At 42.0% G+C, this 20,000-nt stretch overlaps 1 protein-coding gene across 4 annotated transcripts in view; it reads right to left on the bottom strand.

Annotated features, from left to right (window-relative positions):
• DYRK1A (dual specificity tyrosine phosphorylation regulated kinase 1A) overlaps window positions 1–20,000 on the bottom strand; it is a 150,599-nt gene that overhangs the window by 105,782 nt on the left and 24,817 nt on the right. Inside the window, exon 1 of one of the 4 annotated variants that reach the window (XM_047796474.1) lies at window positions 10,448–10,466. The exons of the other annotated variants lie outside the window; for them this stretch is intronic. The gene's annotated coding sequence lies outside the window, so the exon portion shown is untranslated. Of the gene's footprint in view, window positions 1–10,447; window positions 10,467–20,000 lie in introns of those variants that run through there. 4 annotated transcript variants of the gene reach the window in all.

Below are 20,000 nucleotides of genomic sequence, written 5' to 3'. Positions count from 1 at the left end.
CATACCTTTCATAGCAGAATTCCTAGTTAAGACGATGGGTCTGAGAAGGCAGTGGGTAGGGTAGGAGTGGACGGGGACGGGTACAAAGTCGAAAGTGGGCCAACCATACATAATATATCTCCGTACAGGATTCAGAAGCACCATCCTTTCCCTCTACTGAAACAACTGAAAAATATTTTTCTATGACTGCTTACACACAAATACCATCCTAAAAATCAGACGATGACATGATTGATGACTAGCGTCTCAAATTCATCCTTCATTTCTTCCAATCGGTACTGAGCACTGGAGACAGAGTGTGTGATTTACTGTCACTGTGTCTGCCCTCAGCAAATGCAGTACCAAGCAGGAAACAGGCAAAATCACACTAATATGTGACTGCAAACTGTGCAAATAATTATGACGGTAAGTACCGACTGCTAAAAGAACAGATCGATGGGAAGAACCATTTTAGATTTCAGGAAGGGGGGTTATCAGAATCTTTCCAAGAATTTGACAAGGAGACCTGGATTTGTAGTCTTTATGTGTGTAAGGCTTAAGTTTACAATTCTTTCAACTTCTAGATCCACATAAAGAGAGAAAGAAAATTCAGAACTTCTGAGAAAGTAATTGGGGGGTGGGGGGGGAACCTGTAAGTGCCAAGACAATGAAAGACTCAAGGAGCAGTGACTAGATGTCTCTCCGAATAATTAGGCAAGTCTCAGGGATGGAATGAACTGACCTGCACTAAAACCAAGAATAAGAACGTTACAGAACAAGTAGAGAATGAATGAAAGAATGAAGGCATTCAATAATGGGAGAGTTGCTCATGAATGACAGCCCCCAGTCACTGCAAGTACCTGCAAAGGTGGGACCCATGGCTTCTACCTTGGCTATAGTTCCAAAACTAAGTGGGAAGCAGGGTACAATTTATTCTAGAGCCTCCTCTTCTGACCTGACCTTCACCTAAAGGCCCACATCACTACAGTATTATTTAAAAATCAGCCTGCTCCATGAAATATATTCAGGGAAATAGAATTTTAAAAGAAAACTGTCTCCTCTACTGACCCTATTTTGTTTGCCCTGGTTCTCTGGGGGAGATTTCCCGACATGGTGGAGGGAGACAGAATCCAAGCAAAACTTGGGGGGTCCTGCTGAGATGTGAAGACAGAGTCTGAAGCAGCTGGAATCTATGGAAGACAGGGCAACAGCAGAGCAAAGCTGTGCTGGGGACCCAAAAGGACCAGAATGTACATGTGCAAGGTGAGACTACCCAAAGATTAGCACAGTGACTACTGAGAGGTTGAGAGCAGAACAGAAATGAGAGAATGAGCGGGCCTAGAAGCTCTCAGAGGCTTTGCCCAGCCTCAGTGAAGAAAATCTCTTTATCATCCTGTGAAGGTTACCTAAGTCAACTTGACCGAGCCACGGGGTGCCTGGACAGCTGGTCAAACATTATTCCAGAAGTGTCTGTAAGGACATTTCTGGATAGGATTTACATTTGCACCCTAGACTGACTGCTCTCCCTAATACAGGCGGCCCTCATTCTGAGTAAAATGAAAAGGCTACCCTCCCACAAGTAAGAAAGAACTCCTGACTGCACTGAGCTGAGACTCCAACCTTTTTCCTGCCATTGGACCCAAACTGAAACACTGGCTCTTGAATCTTGAACCTGCTGGTTTTCAGACGAGAACTTAAACCATCAGCTCTTATGGTTCTCAGGTCTTCAGACTCTGCCTAGATCTAACACCTCAGGCTCTCTCGGTCTCCAACTTCCCAAGCGCATACCTCGGGACTTCTCAGCCTCCTTAAGCACATGAGCCAATTTCTACAATAAATCAGGCATCTTCTGCTGGGTAACTATTTCTTTGGAGAACCCTAATACACACCCTAACATTCCTTTTCCCCTTTCAAGACTAAGAACCACGATTTAGAGTGCAGCCAGCCTACTCCAGACCAAAACTAGTATGTTTAAAACCAAACCTAGGGAGTTCCCGTCGTGGCTCAGTGGTTAGCGAATCTGACTAGGAACCATGAGGTTGCGGGTTCGATCCCTGGCCTTGCTCAGTGAGTTAAGGATCCGGCGTTGGCGTGAGCTGTGGTGTAGGTCGCAGAGGCGGCTCAGATCCCGCATTGCTGTGGCTGTGGTGTAGGCCGTCAGCTGTAGCTCCGATTAGACCCCTAGCCTGGGAACCTCCATATGCCGAGGGAACAGCCCTAGAAAAAAGGCAAAAAGACAAAAAACAAAAAAAAACCTAGATGAGAGCCACAGGAAGACCCACGTTTGGAAGTCATATCCCACCGTATTAGAGGTGCTGGGGGTCACTCTGAGCTTTCCATACATCTTGAGTAATAAATGGGATCCACAGTCACAGGAGTTGACGAGTCAGCAGAACACCAACCCCAGGCTGGACAAGATGTTAAGATTTAGCAGACAACAACTTTAAAGCAGATATTTTACACATAGAATTAGAAGAAAATACGTTCAAAAACTTTAAGGAACATTTGCTGTTTAATGTGTGAACAAAGTATCTCAGCCAAGAAATTACACTACCAAAACAAAACAAAACAAAAATTCTAGAAGTGAAAAATACAGGCATTCCTACTGCGGCTCAGTGGATGAAGGACCCGATGCTGTCTCTGTGAAGATGCAGGTTCACCCCTGGTCTCACTCAGTGGGTTAAGGATCTGGCATTGCCATAAGCTGTGCTGCTATGGCTGTGGTGCCAACCTCAGCTACAACTCCAATTTGACCCTTGGCCCAGGAACTTCTATATGCCACGGATGTGGCCGAAAAAGGGGGGGGGGAGGGGATATACATACAACACACACATGTGTGTGTGTATATGTGTGAGTATATATACATACACACACACATACATATGTATATATCACAACTATATGGAAATTTTACTGGATGGATTTAACAGCCTACTGAAAATGACAGGGAAAAAAATTAGTAAACTTTTAGACATATCAACAGAAATTATCCAATCTAAAAAGAAAGACTGAAAAAAAAAATGAAGAACCCCTCAGAACAATATCAAACATTGTAACACACAAGAAAAGTAAATGGAAAAGACATCACAGAAGACAGTGAGAAAAGAGGAGAAAAATACTTGAAGAAATCATGGCTAAAAACCTCTCAAATTATAACCACACCCAGGCACCTCACAGGCAAACAGCTTAAAATCAAAGGTAAAAATCTTGAAAGCAGCCAGAAAGGAAAAAAATCACCATCTACAATATACACAGAAAAAAACCGAAATGATCACTAACATCTCATGGGAAACAATGGAAGCCAGAAGACAGTGGAACATTACCATTCATGTGCACAGTGACAAAAACGATCAACCTAGAGTTCTACGTCCAAGCAAAATAACCTTTAAGCACAAAGGTCAAATAAAGACATATGCAGGTTTAGAAAGAAAATTTTTTGAGAGAATGCTTTACCAGTAGACCTGCACTACAAAGACTATTACAGGAATGTTCTTCAGACTGAGGGGAAATTATACTGGATAGGAACACAAACGTACATAAGGAATGACACAAATGGTAAATAAGTACATGAAGTTTCATAAATGAGTAGTTTTTCCTTCTTGTAATTAAAAGATTATTAATTGCGTAAATCAAAAATTAACCCTCAATTGGAGTTCAAAATGTACTTAAAGCTAAAATTATAAAATTGTAACATATGGAGGAGTAACACACGTAGGAGTAAAAAATATGCACAAAGTGGGAGGCAGGTAAACAGCTTGATAGTGTTTATGGTTATTACATTTGGGAAACGGGGAATGCGAAGTGGAAAGTGTCACTGACTCCAAATATTTGAAAACAGATATGAACTTCCCTCAAAATACAGAAAACACCTTCGGAAGTTCCTGTGCAGAAGAGCTCATACACAGTAATTATAAACACACAAAGAAACCTTCCATTACAAGAGAAAGTCAGTGGTTTACAACCAAATTTCACATCCAAGAAACTGGAAACAATAGAGCTATCTGAAAAGAACTTTAAACTATGTATCTTAAGATGTTTAGAGAAATAAAGAGTCTAATTTTTTTAAGGGTGACCAAAAAAAAAAAAGAGTAGGCAGAGTCAAGAAAGAGCCAAGTTTTGGAATTAATACACACACTTAAATTTATGTTCAGAACTGGCTCACAACTGCAAAAACCCTCCACTGGTACCTTCCATTCTAAGTGTGAACATCTTTTCTTTTTTAAACACTGTTTTTACTGTGTACTCATATCTTATTCAAAATGAGCTAAATCAGACCAGTCCAAAATTAGCTAAAATAAAGTACATCATTATAAAAATACATATATTCCAATTGTAACACATTTTCAAGTTTGATACAACTGAACAATTTTAGGAAAAGTGTAAGCATGGTATATTTTTCACTATTCTCCTTCAATCTATATCTTCTCATAAAGTCATTAAAATTCCTAGATTGCTAAAATGAGTTCCAATAATTTATATCATTTTCCTAAATTTAGACTCATTTTTAATAAAGCCTAATAAAGGAGTTCCCATCGTGGCTCAGTGGTTAACGAATCCGACTAGGAACCATGAGGCTGCGGGTTCGATCTCTGGCCTTGCTCAATGAGTTAAGGATTCGGCATTGCCATGAGCTGTGGTGTAGGTTACAGATGTGGCTCAGATCCCACATTGCTGTGGCTGTGGTGTAGGCTGGTGGCTACAGCTCTGATTAGACCCCTAGCCTGGGAACCTCCATATGCCTCCGGAGTGGCCCTAGAAAAGGCAAAAAGACAAAATAGATAAATAAATAAATAAATAAAGCCTGATAAAAATTACCACTGCTACCTTGAGCCAGCCCTAAAAGTACAGTAACCTCCACTATTTAGAGAATAGTGGCTCAAAACTATTCTTATAAAAAAGGACATGTGAAGAGGTAAAACTGGGGGCAATATATTCAATTTGGATCCCAAGTTTGAATCTCAAGCTAACACTGAAAAAATGTAAAAGACATTATAAATTTTTTACTGTAATTGGGAATATACTCATGAATATCTAAAAGTTACTATTTCAGGGAGTTCCCGTCACGGCACAGTGGTTAACGAATCCGACTAGGAACCACGAGGCTGCAGGTTCGATCCCTGGCCTTGCTCAGTGGGTTAACGATCCGGCGTGGCCGTGAGCTGTGGTGTAGGTCGCAGACACGGCTCAGATCCCGTGTTGCTGTGGCCCTGGCATAGGCTGGTGGTTACAGCTCCGATTAGACCCCTAGCCTGGGAACCTCCCATATGCCACAGGAGCAGCCCAAGAAAGGGCAAAAAGACAAAAAAATAAATAAATAAATAAAAGTTACTATTTCAAAAGCAACCTTCCTATACTACCAAATATGTAAGAGAATATGCTGGAAGATGTCACCCTCCAAAAGATACCCACATCCTAACCTCTGCAACCTACAGATGTTATTTTTATTTTTATTTTTTTGTCCTTTTAGGGCTATACCAGCAGCACATGGAGGTTCCCAGGCTAGGGGTCCAATCAGAGCTACAGCTGCTGGCCTACGCCAGAGCCACAGCAACGCCAGATCCGAGCCACAACTGCAACCTACACCACAGCTCACAGCAACGCCAAATCCTTAACCCACTGAGCGAGGCCAGGGATCGAATCCATAACCTCATGGTTCCTAGTCGGGTTCGTTTCCGCTGCCCCACAACGGGAACTCCCATTATTATTTTTTTTTTAAAGTGCCACACATGCACATGCAAAACATGTAGGTTCCCAGGCTAGGGGTTGAATCAGAGCTGCAACTGCCAACCTACACCACAGCCACAACACCACCAGATCCTTAATGTCTGCCACCTAACAGCTAACGTCCTAACAGCTCACGGCAACACGGGATCCTTAACCCACTGAGTGAGGCCAGGGATCGAACCTGTGTCCTCATGGATACTAGCTGGGTTCTTAACCCACTGAGCTACAACAGGAACTCTGATGCTACCATATTTACAAAAAGGTCTTTACAGATGTGGTTATGATTTATGTTAAGGATCTTGAGAGGAGGAGATTATCCAGGTGGGACCTACAGGCCATCACAAATGTCCCTATAAGAGAACACTAGAGGGATACCTGACACAGACAGAAGAGGAAAAAGAAGTGTGACCACAGAGGCAGAGATCTGAGTGATATGGCCACAAGTCCAAGAATGCTGGCGGCCACCAAAAGCCCAAAGAGGCAAGAAACAGATTGTCTCTAAGAGATCCCTGGGCCTGCTGACACTTTGACTGCAGCTCAGTGGTAGTGATTTCAGACTTCTGGCTACCAGAACTATGAGGCAATAAATTGTTTTAAGTCACTAAGTTTGTGGTGATTTGTTACAGAGTCCAAAGGAAACTAATACAAAGCGGTAAGAAAGACAATTTCAAAACTTCTTAAAATACATACATTTACAAATGTCACCTATGAAAAATGCTGCAACCAGTATCTGTATTCTGGATGTAGAAAAGTATGCTGAATTTATGTCAACATCTCCTTTGGAATGATTTGCAATCCTACCGCCTTTTTTTTTTGGAGTTCCTTCCAGCTTTAAAAAGACATAACCGGAGTTCCCGTCGTGGCTCAGTGGTTAACGAATCTGACTAGGAACCATGAGGTTGCAGGTTCGATCCCTGGCCTTGCTCAGTGGGTTAACGATCCGGCGTGGCCGTGAGCTGTGGTGTAGGTCGCAGACGCGGCGGCTCGGATCACACATTGCTGTGGCCCTGGTGTAGGCCGGCGGCTGCAGCTCCAATTGGACCCCTACCCTGGGAACGTCCATATGCCACGGGAGCGGCCCTAGAAAAGGCAAAAAAAGACCAAAAATAAATAAATTAATTAATTAAATTAAATAAAAAGACATAACCATTGGAAAACACGAAGTGTAAAATCCCCACCACTGTCACGCTCAGTGAAACCCAATACTGAGCTACCCAGTCTGGGACAGTTCAAGAATGTTTTCACATGTTCTATCACAAGCAGCAAATGTTAAAATGTCAGACCTAGGCTGTCAGTGACATGAGGGTACAAACTGCACTTGTGTTTTTTACTGCTTTAACTTTTGGTACATTATTTTATCAACCAAGTTCGGCCTTTCTATTTCCTGTCAGGATTCCCTACTACCAAACACGTCGTGCTTTCCTTACCACTCTTCCCCTTCCTTTGTTCTGAAGCTTCATAAAGAACTCCCAGGTCTCCATCCATAATATCTTAAGAGGTTAAGCAGCAATCATGCCCTCGCCAAAACCCAGGCAAACCTAACATGCTGAAAGGAAAGAACAGTCCGTTCTTTAAAGCTGTTTCACCAAGAAAAGCCACTTACTTGAACATCTATCACAAACCAGATTTAGCTCCAACACTATCAACTGCTTCTAGGTTTTAAAATCCCATGCTCTTTGCACTAAAGGATACTGCCTCTCTCAACTCAGAGAACTGCTGGAATTATGAAGGAGGTCTACCTGAGCGCCTAACACGTGGTCTGCATTATCAAACGTAGTTCTGCTTGCCTTTACTTCAGAGAAGGGGACACATTCTTAACCTTCACAAGCTTTTCTACCATGTTACTTGCCTTACAAGGTCCTGGCAACTGCAAAGAAGGGAGAGAAGAGTCCTAGTACCTGACAGAGGCTGGTCTCTCTGGGATAGGAAGAAAAAAAGGAAGTCACTCCTCCGTCTCAAGCTGCACCCGTCACCTCACAGGACCTCTCTCATCCTCTGAACTTGAACATCATATTCAGAACCTGCCCTTGTAAGAGTCAGAAGTCATTCCTTAAGAAGAAAATGTTCTCAAGAATGGTATTGTGGTTTGTTTATAAGTCTTCTCTATCAGGCTGTAATTTCCTTATGGGCAGAGACTAGATCACATTCAAAGCACAGTTTCTCACACAGATGACACTGAACATGTATTTAACTGAAGGCACCAAGTTGATCCACAATATCTTAACATTAGGTTAAGTCAAAAGTATGCAAATTATTTGTCTTGTTCTGCTCTTGGTAGTTATGCTGAGCAGACAACTTTTCCAGAATCCCTGTTCAATCAGACAAGGATAAAGAAGCCTAGATTTCTTATAGTAACTTCCCAGCTACTTCTAAACGGTGATGTGAGCACTCACCTTTTAGGATTGTTGTGCAAATAAATAAGCACCATTTCTGACACAGACTTACAATGCCATTACTATTCTTGGTGGTACTTTTTATTTTATGAAACAATTTTAAGTACGACTCATTTCATGCTGTCTGAACCCTCTGAAGCCAGGTAAGTGTAATCTTGCACTTTCATATGTGAGGCAACTGAGGGGTAGATTATCTAAAGCAGTGGTTCCCATACTACTGACAGCTGCATCAGAATCACCCTGAGGGGCTTGTTAAAAATTCAGATTCGGAGACACAACCATCAGAACCTCCAGAGGGTAGGGCCTGAACCTATATTTGGAATAAAGGCCCCAGGCAATTTTGACACATGGCCAAATTTATGAACTTATAAGAATCCAGGAGTTCCCATCGTGGCGCAGTGGTTAAGAAATCCGACTAGGAACCATGAGGTTGCAGGTTTAGTCCCTGCCCTTGCTCAGTGGGTTGACGATCCGGCGTTGCCGTGAGCTGTGGTGTAGGTTGCAGATGCGGCTCGGATCCCGCGTTGCTGTGGCTCTGGCGTAGGCCAGTGGCTACAGCTGTGATTCGACCCCTAGCCTGGGAACCTCCATATGCCGCAGGAGCAGCCCAAAGAAATAGCAAAAAGACAAAAGAAAAAAAAAAAACAAAAAAGAATCCAGAGCCCAAGAGGCCTGATGGTATTTAAGGATCTTCCTTTCGCTGGGCTAGTTTACCAAAGTGAACTATGGGCTAGTCTGGAAACGAGATGTCACTTGTGACTGACTGCACCAAAGTGTCTGTAGGCACACAGAACACGGCAAAGAGTAAACTGACTCTTCCCCTGGCTTGTACACTGAGAAGACAAAGGCATAATCAGCTAGAGCTGGTTAGTTTGATGTTCCTAATTCGTTTCAAAGCTTGTCTCTTGATATACTCTACTCAGCATTTTAACCCAAATGCGAAAGTAATTTACTTCCTCTCTGTATTAATTATAACATATTTGCTAAACAAAAAACATCACGTAAAAAGCTTCCCCTCGAAGTGTACCAATAAGGAAGCGGAACGGTTTCAGCTACACTATTTGTGACAGAGACAGTCATCCCCTTTCTTCCTAATTACAGTCAAGCCTAACTAGGTTACACTTCCCAGCGTCCCTTGCAGCTGGGTCTGGCCATGTGACTACGTTTTTAAGGACAGAATGGGAAAAAAGTATGGTGTGACACCTTCAGTCTTCCTTGTCTCCTCAGCTTCCTGGGACAACAGAGAAGATGGTGCCCTAGAGTACAGTGAAGGGTCAAGGCAGAGGAAGGATAAGTCTCCATATGACCCACCGAGGCAGCACCCCCAACAAGGCGATTCTCCTGGAGATGGTTCTATGTTCTCAGAGCCACTCAAGTACTGGCTCCCAGTTACAGCAGCTGACATATGGAACTAACTCCTTCTAACAACTACATCAGCTTAAGATATTTCTGAGACGTCTTGATAATAAAATTGTGGATGCTCAAGGGTTCTTAAAAGATCATCTACAGGAGTTCCCGTCCTGGGTCAGCAGTTAACGAACCTGACTAGCATCCATGAGGACACAGGTTCAATCCCTGGCCTTCTTCAGTGGGTTAAGGATCCAGCATTGCCGTGAGCTGTGGTGCAGGTCACAGACGCGGCTCGGATCCCCCATTGCTGTGGCTCTGGCATAGGCCGGTGGCTACAGCTCCGACTGGACCCCTAGCCTGGGAACCTCCATATACCATGGGTGCAGCCCTAAAAAGACAAACAGACAAACAAACAAAAAACTAAAAAGATCATCTACAAAATACCTCAAGTTCTTTTGATACTGAAGTCTAGAGGTTTTTTTAAAAAAACATGGCAGGTTTTTTTAAAACCATGGACCCTGGGTCTCCGAACTTCCCAAGTCAGGCTTCCTTCCACATATGCTAAGACTAGATTCTAAAATCACAGAAAAGAACTACATTTTTAAAAATAACCTCTGGGAAGTTCCCATTGTGGTTCAGCAAGCTAAGGACCCAATGTAGTCTCTGTGAGGATACGGTTTCAATCCCTGGCTTTGCTCAGTAGGGCAAGAACCAGGCATTGCCGCAAGCTGCAACTCGGTCACAGATGCAGCTCAGGTTCCACCCCTAGCCTGGGAACTTCCATATGCCGTAGGCGTGGCCTTAACATTTTTTTTTTAATTTTTAGAAAATTCTTAAAAATAAAAATAACCTCTGGAATAACTTCATTCATTGATTCAACAAATAATATAACCCAGCATCTGCCAGTTGTCAAGCAACAGGTTTTCAGGTGAATGCAGATTTACAGAGGTCTTTAGTTTCCTGGCTGGCCCATGTCAGTAACTCTCCTGAGCGTTACAAACCTTTTTTTTGTTTTTGCCGTGCTCACAGCATGTAGAAGTTCCTCAGACAGGAATCGAACCCAAGCCATAGCAGTGATGCCAGATCTGAACAAATTATCCAGAAAACAAAACAAGTACAAAGATGTTAACAGTACCTTGAAGGACCCAGAAGTACTCAAATCAAAACATACTAGAAACTTTTATTTCTTCCATTACTGCCCTCTATCACCCCCATCACAAAAAAGCATTTCCACTTGTCTCTGGCCCAAAGCAAAGAAAGAGGCCATCAAGTCCAAGGAGTAGTATTCATCCTACATTCCTCCTTCTTCCCAGAGAACAGGGGCCCAGGGCCCTACCTTCCCACCCACCCCAGTCCCCCAGGGCCTGCACTCCCCGAGGAGACAGGATATGTCCTTTCCTGAATACAAGGGATCCTGGTGAGCTGTATGTTAACAAGCTAAAGAACAGGAAGAGCTTTTACTAATGGAAAGCTAGAAGCTTTCCAAATCCCAGAGCAGAGTCCATTCTAATAGTGCTTTGTCCAGAATGATAAGATCTGCCTGGATGCAAAAACACCATAGAGAAAAATGCTTTCACCCTCCAGATTTTTTAAAGGAAAATCTATTTAATGTAGGTGAAATCTTAGTGTTAAAAAAGCATTATCCACATCACATACTAAGGTTTTCCAGGATGGGGGCGGAGTGGCTCAGGTCCTATGGAGCAGGTACTATGTCAGAATAATTTCTATATGACAATTTTTATCGACCTTTTTTTGTTTGTTTTTGCCGTGCTCATAGCATGCAGTAGTTCCTCAGACGGGGATCAAACCCAAGCCATAGCAGTGATGCCAGATCCTTAACCACTAGGCCACCCAGGAACTCATTTTTTCCTTTATTCCCAACTCCAGAAGAAAAACATAATTTAAATTAAATTTATCCTTAACAAGAGAAATTAAATATTACAGAATAAGATTTTTGGCAGGTAGGGCTGACTGATACAGACTCACAAAATGTTGTAATAGCTAAGACTTTTTCACTCCCCCCTGCCAGGACCATCTTCTGTTCCTCTGTGGAATGACCATCACCGGCAGAGTGTACATATGTTACAGACCTAAAAATATGATCCTCAACTTCATGTCACCTGACTTCTGCTCAGACATTCGGATAGACCAAGTCTGGAGTTAGACCTCAAAATCTGCATTTCTTGGAGTTCCCATTGTGGCACAGCAGAAACGAATCCGACTAGGAACCATGAGGTTGCGGGTTCAATCCCTGACCTTGCTCAGTGGGTTAAGGATCCAGCATTGCCATACAGGTTGCAGACGCAGCTCGGATCTGGCGTGGCTGTGGCCGCGGTGTAGGCCAGCAGCTGTAGCTCCAACTAGACCCCTAGCCTGGGAACCTCCATATGCCACAGGTGTGGCCCTAAAAAGACAAAAGACACACACACACACACACACAAAATCTGCATTTCTTTTACACTTTCCAGAGGACTCCAATGCACATGGTCAATAAGCCACAATGTTGCTTATTTCCACTGTCTCACCCAAGCCAAGTGACAGGATAACCTCAATATGAAATCAAGATGAGAACTATTTAAATGAAATGAAACACTCCAGGCATTAAAGAGAGATCTTTTTGGAGGCAAAAAAGAAAGTCTTAAGCTACAATTACAGAAGATCTGAGATTGTCTATCTCTTCTCTTTCCTGTACAAAGGACCACCACAGGATTACTGGAGAAATACTTGAGATATTTTATGGACTGTAACATGTGACCCCAAAGGAGGTTTATGTCACTTATTTCGCAAGTACACATTCAGGGTTCTTATCTAGTACTTTATCTGGTACTGTAACTTAGGTGTAACTTGGATCTGAGTAACCCATAAAGTACTCTCTTCCATCCCATCTCAAATCTATTATTTGTAAACCCTACCAAAATTACCAGTCCATAGTTTAACTGAATACAACAAATTATATCAAAATTATATAGCTATCTGAATGTAGTTATAGCAAAAAGTTACGCATATAATCACATTATTGTGTTATAAAATGAATAAGCTGTTCAGATTAGATAATAAAAAACAGGACAGAAAAAGTCATCTTTTTCCATTCAGAAAGATACTTGGTTCATGTGGTGGAGTGTTCCTTGGTGGCCCCAATAAACTACTCTTGCCAGTATCCACATCTTATTAAGTCCCCTCTGCTTCAATCTGGACTGGCCTATAATTGCCTTTTTGCATAGATGACACTATGCTAGCTCCAGGCCTAAGTCTTAAGACAGCACAGTGGCTGCTGCTGTTGACACCTCCAGTATCCAGTCACCACCTCTGGAATCCAGCCACCACGTATGAAGTTCAACTACCATGCCGTGAGAAAGCCTATGGTAACCAGGTGGAAAAGTCACATGGAAGAAGATGCCCCAGACACCACACAGGTGCTGGAACACAACGCCTCAGCCTTTCCAGTCCCAGGAGACACCATGTGAAATGGAGGCAAGGCTTGCCCAAATTAAAAAATTGTGAGCAAAGGAAAGAGTATTGGTTCTTTTAAGCCACTGAATTTTGACATGGTTTATCAAATAAACATAGATAACCCCAACATTTTGTATGCAAACATGGAAAAAAATTAACATCATTCCTTTTTGCAAAATGAAAGTAAACACCCTACATCTTCTTAAATATTTTCTCTTCCTTTGGGGGGGGGGGGGTGCTTTTTAGGGCCATACCCGATGCATATGGAAGTTCCCAGGCTAGGAGTTGAATTGGAGCTGCAGCTGCCGGCCTACACATAATGCCAAAGCCACAGCAACCCAGGATCCAAGTCTTGTCTGCAACCTACACCACAGCTCACAGCAACACCAGATCCTTAACCCACTGAGCAAGTCCAGGGACAAAACCTGCACCCTCATGGATACCAGTCGGGTTCATTGCCACTAAGCCACAATGGTAACTCCAATAATTTCTCTTCCTGAACTTGAAAAAACAGACTGGTAAATTCTGACATCTTATATTGCATTAGCATTACCTCTTTAACAATAACTCAGAACTCCTACCTGATGGTCATACTGAGGAGAGAAGGATGTCAAGACTCCATCTCCAGACTTGAGACCTATACACACCCACAAACAAAAGTTTGTTAAACTTCAGTAAAAATTTGCCTTTTAGATAACCTCTCAGAAAATATGCCCTTCTAACTAAGAATAGAGTGGAGGTCTTTTGGGGGGGGGTGGGTTGTCTTTTTTTTTTTTTTTTTCTTTTTGTCTCTTTAGGGTCCCATATGTGGCACATGGAGGTTCCCAAGCTAGGGATCTAATCAGAGCTACAGCTGCCGGCCTACACCACAGCCACAGCAACGTGGGATCCAAGCTGCATCTGCAACCTACACCACAGCTCACGGCAATGCCGGATCCATAACCCTCTGAGGCCAGGATCAAACCTATGTCCTCATGGACACTAGTCGCGTTTGTTAACCGCTGAGCCACAACAGAAACTCCAGAATGGAGTCTTTTAAAACTGGTTCCCTTACATGTGGCACTGAAGAGTACTGAAGAGTAATGTTACCTGCTATTAGTAAATGACAACCATGGATAAGTCTTTACATTAGGGGGATCAAATACTTTCTGAGAATATACTATGTGCCAGGCATCCTGGATACTACAGAAAAAGATCCCTGCCCACATATGCTCAATCTAGCAAAGGCCCCAAATACAAATAATGGTTTTAGAAACACTATTTAGCATAAAACTGTGCACAATGTAAACACAAAAAGGAACTAATGAGAACACAGAAGACAGAGCTATTCTTTCTACCCTACTCCTGCCTCCTTCCAGGAGAGTTAAGAAAGTCTAAAGGAGATGACACCTGAGTTGAGTAAGATTATGGAAGACTTCCCCCAAAATCCACCCCACAATGGTCAGAATTTAAACATTCTAATATTGTTTCTACTAGGGGCACATTTGTCTGCTTTGTTCCCCAAGTGTCTCTAGCAGCTACATCAGGACCTGTCACGTAACAGGTTCACAAACATTCGTTAAATTTAAGTCCTACAGTTACGTCCTTGGAAAATTCACTTGGCATCATTTATAAAAGATGAATAATAGCTGGGAGAGTTGCTTTGAGAATAAAATGAGATACTATATGATAGTATTTGGAAAATGTTAACAGGCAATAAAAATTTGGGGTGCTATTATTACTTTAGAGGAAGTACCACTTGCTTGTGTATTTCATGCATCAAGTGCCTATTATATGCCAAGCTTTGTGCTCTACTGACAATACTATAAAAAGAAAGAGGCAGAGACAATACGTTCCAAAGGAAACTTGAGAGGAAAAGAGAAGAGCGTAACACAGGTAGGCAAATGTAAAGCTACACGGAATAGCTCTAGAATGGAGCAAATATGGGAGGGCTGCAGAAATAGAGAATGGAAAGGTAAGCTGGGCACCAAAGAGAACCTAAATATTTTAATAAACTTGACCTTCATAACACAGAAAAGAGAATCAAAGATGACAAGCTACTGAGAAACAGCACTATCAGTGTGGAAACAGGTATAGCAAGAGTGGGATAAGACTGACAGTGTGAAAAAATAAACATCTGAAAAGGGAGTATTACAGCTTCAACAAGTACACATGGGTAATACATGCAGTTACAACTGTTCTCTCACAAAGATCCACTGAAAATAAAACCCACCTAAAATTAGTAAAGAAGTCCAAAAATAATAATACAAGAAAGTGATAGACCAATTTTTAGAGAATTAAAAAAAGATGGGCAGTGATAGCAGACTTAGGAGAAGGAAGGGAAGCACAGAGTAAGTGTCTACCCTTGGAGATACCAAGGAAAATAGTTAATGTACCCTGAAGCCTGGAAAGGCCTAGGACACACATATTCTCCATATCCTCTGAAGCCTGGAGAGCACCCACACCCTAACAGGAACAAGCAAACCTAATGCTCAGATTTCGGGTTCTAGATACCATTCGCCATGAAAAAGAACCAGTGCTCTAGGCAAAAAGTTCTTTCACTTGACACCAAACGCATAATCTATAAAAGAAAACTTTTAAAAACGGGACTTCATCAAAATTCAAACCTTCTCCTCTGAAAAAAGACTCTTAAGAGGATGAAAAGACAAGCTACAGGAGTTCCCTTGCGGCAAAGCAGGTTAAGGATCCAATGTTGTCACTGCAGTAGCTCGGGCCCAGGAATTTCCACTTGCCACAGATACAAGCTACAGACAGAAATACAGTATTTGCAAACCACATATCCAATAGAGATCTTGGATACAAAATACATAAAGAACTTTCATAACTCAATAGTTAAATTTTTTTTAAAAATCCAATTAGAAAATGGACAAAAGACATGAACAGATACTTCACCAAAGAGATACAGATGGCAAACAAGCTTATGAAAAGATGTTTATCATTAGTCATTAGGGAACTGCAAACTAAAACCAAAATAGGGTATGACCACATCTATGAGAACAGCTAAATAAAAAAACTGATAATACCCAGTGATGGGGAAGATGCTGAGAAACCAGATCCCTCATATAGTGGTACACACACTCTGGAAAATAGGCTGGTGATTGCTTACAAAACTAAAACATTCACTCACCATATGACCCAGAAATCACCCTCTTCAACTTCTACCCCAGAAAATGGAAAACTTAATGTTCACATGAAAATCTATACTCAAACATTCAAAGCAGTTTATTCATAATGTTAAACAAAACATTGGAAACAATCCAAATGTCCTTCAGAAGGTGAATGGTTTAACAAACCTGGTACACCCACACGAGAATACTACTCAGCAACAAGAAGCAATCAACTATTGATACACACAACCCTATACGGACCCAAGGCATTATGCTTCCTGAAAAACACTGATCTCAAAAGGCTATATACTGTATGTTTCCATTCATATAACAAGCCAAAATGGGGTTGTGGGGGAAAGGGGTGTGTTGAGACTACAAAGACATAGCAAAAGAGTTCTTCAAAAAAAAATTTTTTTTTTCTTTTTGCCATTTCTTGGGCTCCTCCCACAGCATATGGAGGCTCCCAGGCTAGGGGTCGAATCGGAGCTGTACCTGCCGGCCTACACCACAGCCAGAGCCACGCGGGATCCAAGCTGTCTGCGACCTACACCACAGCTCATGGCAACACCGGATCCTTAACCCACTGAGCAAGGCCAGGGATCCAACCCGCAACCTCATGGTTCCTAGTCAGATTTGTTAACCACTGAGCTACGACAGGAACTTCGAGTTCTTCTAAAATGATGGAACTCAATAAATAACTGCAATAAAATTTTTCCCATTTTTATAAAACAAAACTTTATAAAATTTTTAAAAATAGTGCTCAGATTTTGGGAGTGGGTTTTAAGGATTAAATGGAATAAATATTGAAAAAAAATGAATAAATAAATAAAGAGTTCCCTGGTGGCCTATTAGTTAAGAATCTAGCATTGTCATTGCTGTGGATGGAGTCTGAGCCATGACCCAGGAACTTCCACATGCTGCAGGCACAGCAAAAAAATAAAAATAAAAAAATAAGTTTTTAAAAATTTTAGAAATAAGGAGTGCCCATTGTGGCTCAGTGGGTTACAAACCCAACTAGTATCCACGAAAATGCAGATGTGATCCCCACCCTCACTCAGTGTTAAGGATCCAGCACTGCCATGAGCTGCAGACGAGGCTCAGATCCAGCATGGCTGTGGCTACGGCTGGCAGCTGCAGCTCTGATTCAACCCCTAGCCTGAGAACTTCCATGTGCCGCAGGTGCAGCCCTGAAAAACAAAAATAAATAAATAGGTAAATTTAAACATAAAAAAACATGATAGAATAGCTCTATTATCTTGATTGTGGAGTTAGCTACAGAAATCTATACACAGAATACATTTGTTAGAATAAACCAAAGACACACACACACACAAATGCAGGTACAGAAAACAATGAAAAGTTCTACAGTGCCATTAACAGAAATGTTCCATATATACCAAATTTCCTGATTTTGATACCAGACTACACAAAACTTCACCACTGGGGGGGAAGTGGATGAAGGGGGTACATGGGACTTTACACTATTATTGCAATTTTCTATGAGTCTGTAATTACTTCAAGATAAAGAATTTTTTTAATGGGCTCCTTAGAAAAATGGCAAGTTCCAATACCAAAGCTGAGAGAGAAGTTCAACATAACCTGGAAAATGCTCCAAAAAATGATGAAGATATGCTTAAAGGAGCCAACTTGAAGGGGCTTCTACTGGCAAAATCTTGAACAAGTGAGGCATCAAAATAAGTAATTATGGTAATGGATTACAGCCTATTGCATAAAACAGAAAATCAAGTACCCATAATGATAGAAAGCAAGTGAATAAATTAAAAGTCTAACTTCTTTTATCTTTAGATGGAATATTCACATAGTCTCAAAATTCCCTACACAAAATATTACAAAGAGGGAGGAAAAGTAACTTTGAAAATGGAGAAGCCTGAAAGCACCACCATAATCAAGTGATCAAAACGAACGCTGTCAATGAGGGGACAAAATGAAATCACATGACACCTGCGGTAGGCACAATAATGCCCCCCCCAAGACTAGCCCACATCCTAATTCTTAGAACTGGTGACTATGTTACCTGACATGGCAAAGGGGAATTATGATTGCAGAAGAAGTTAAATGTGCCCATCAGATGACTTTAAAATTGAGATTATCCTCGATTATCCTTGTGGGCTTAATGTAATCAAAGGTCCTTAAGAGTGAAAGAGGGAGGAAAAGAGGGAGAGAAAGACGGCAGCATGAGATGGACCAGGGCCAAAGCTGCTGGCTTTGCAACAAGAGGAAGGGGGCCCTAAGTCAAGAAACGCAGGAAGCCTCCCGAAGCTGGAAAAATAAGGAAAAAATTCTTTTGCGGAGCCTCCAAAAGGAATGCGCCCCTTCTGACACCTTGATTTGAGCTCAGTTGTGATCCATTTTGGACTTCTCAACTCCACAACTGTAATATATAAAGTTGTGTTTTGCCACTAACCGTGTGGCAATTTTTTTACAGCAGAAATGGAAAGCCAATAATACACCATCTAACAAAACGCAATGAAATTAACTTCTATGGTACTATGGCAAAGATGCCTAATCTACATCTATGAAGAAACATCAGACAAACCCACAATGAGGGTGACCCGATAAAATAACTGGCCTATATTCTTCAGAAATATCAATACTTTAAAAAGAAAGAACAGTTGAGGAACTAGTCTAAATCAAGAGCTGCAAAGGCGCAACAACAAAGTATGTTTCTGGCCCCCAGGCTGTTATCTCCCTCCTATGAAGACCACTGGGGAGAATGCAAGGAGGTGCTACACACAGAGCGACCAAGCACAACCGAGAAGAGGCCCAAGGCGCAGGCCTGAAAACAAGAACAGAGGAGGCGTCTCTACAGAACTGCCTGCAGAGCACCAGCAACGGGAGCACACCCCCTCTCCCCCAGGCAGAGGATTCAGGGGAGACACCAAGAGCCCTGGAGTAAAAGCCCTGGGGATCCTCATATTCTTGAACCCCTCAAGCACCAAACCAGGCTTCAGTGAACACACCACACCCTCAGAAAGAGCCTCCTTCAGCTTCATGGTAAAGTCCTCCTAAATACAAGCCACCAGCCCAGGAATGGCCAGATATTTGAGGAAAGCTGCCAAAAATCAAAGACAAATCAAAACAAGCAGAAAAACAGGAATCCAGAGGAAACTGTGACAATGTCAGGAGGGGGAAAAAAGGACAATTAACCATAATATGAATGTGTCTGAAAAGAATGTGTTTGAAGAGAATTTATATATTTATGAACTAAAAACAAAGTAACTAGTGGGGGGAAAAGGGGGGAGGTGCACAGAGGACGTTTAAAAAAAAAAAAAAAAAACCCTAATGGAAAATGAAAGTTGAAAACGATCTCTCCGCGGTAAAAAATAAATAAGTAAATAAACAAACAAACAGAAAATAGACAAGGTAATAAAATTGCACGTCACCTGAGAAGGCCAAAATGAAAAAAATTAGCGAGGAAATTATACACAAAAATGTCCCAGGTCTAAAAAACTAGCATCACCAAACTAAAAGGATGGGTGCAACACAATGAAACACCGTGCTGCAGCATATCCTACAAAGCTCACAACGCCAGCGATGAAGAACGAATCCTTAAAACTTAGGCAGCTGGCATGCACCAGGGTCCCCTCATAGAAAGGACCAAAACCTCTGATAAATTAATGGATCTATACAAATATTTAGCAGCCACTAATAGCACAGAGAGTTAGATATTTTGTGTCCCCTAAAGGTAACACACCACCCCTCCAAGAAAAAAAAAAAACAGACAAAAAAAGTACAATTGCATCAAGCCTCTAGGTCTTGCTACCAAGTTAAGAGGAAATACACTGTACGGCTATGGGGGGGGCGGGGGAGAACAGGCCAATGACACCATAGGGTTTCTTTCAACAGCATGCAGGCTACAGGAAACTACAAGACAGATGATGCAGTTTAATGAAACTCAAGGGGAGGAGTTCTCCTGTGGCTCTGCAGCTTTGTCACTGCAGAGACTCAGGCGGCTACTGTGACAGAGGTTCAGTCT

Source organism: Phacochoerus africanus, chromosome 1 (assembly GCF_016906955.1).
Source record: "Phacochoerus africanus isolate WHEZ1 chromosome 1, ROS_Pafr_v1, whole genome shotgun sequence".
Taxonomy (NCBI): domain Eukaryota; kingdom Metazoa; phylum Chordata; class Mammalia; order Artiodactyla; family Suidae; genus Phacochoerus; species Phacochoerus africanus.
The sequence above is the reverse complement of the archived record's forward strand: the minus strand, read 5'-3'. Positions and strand labels throughout refer to the sequence as shown.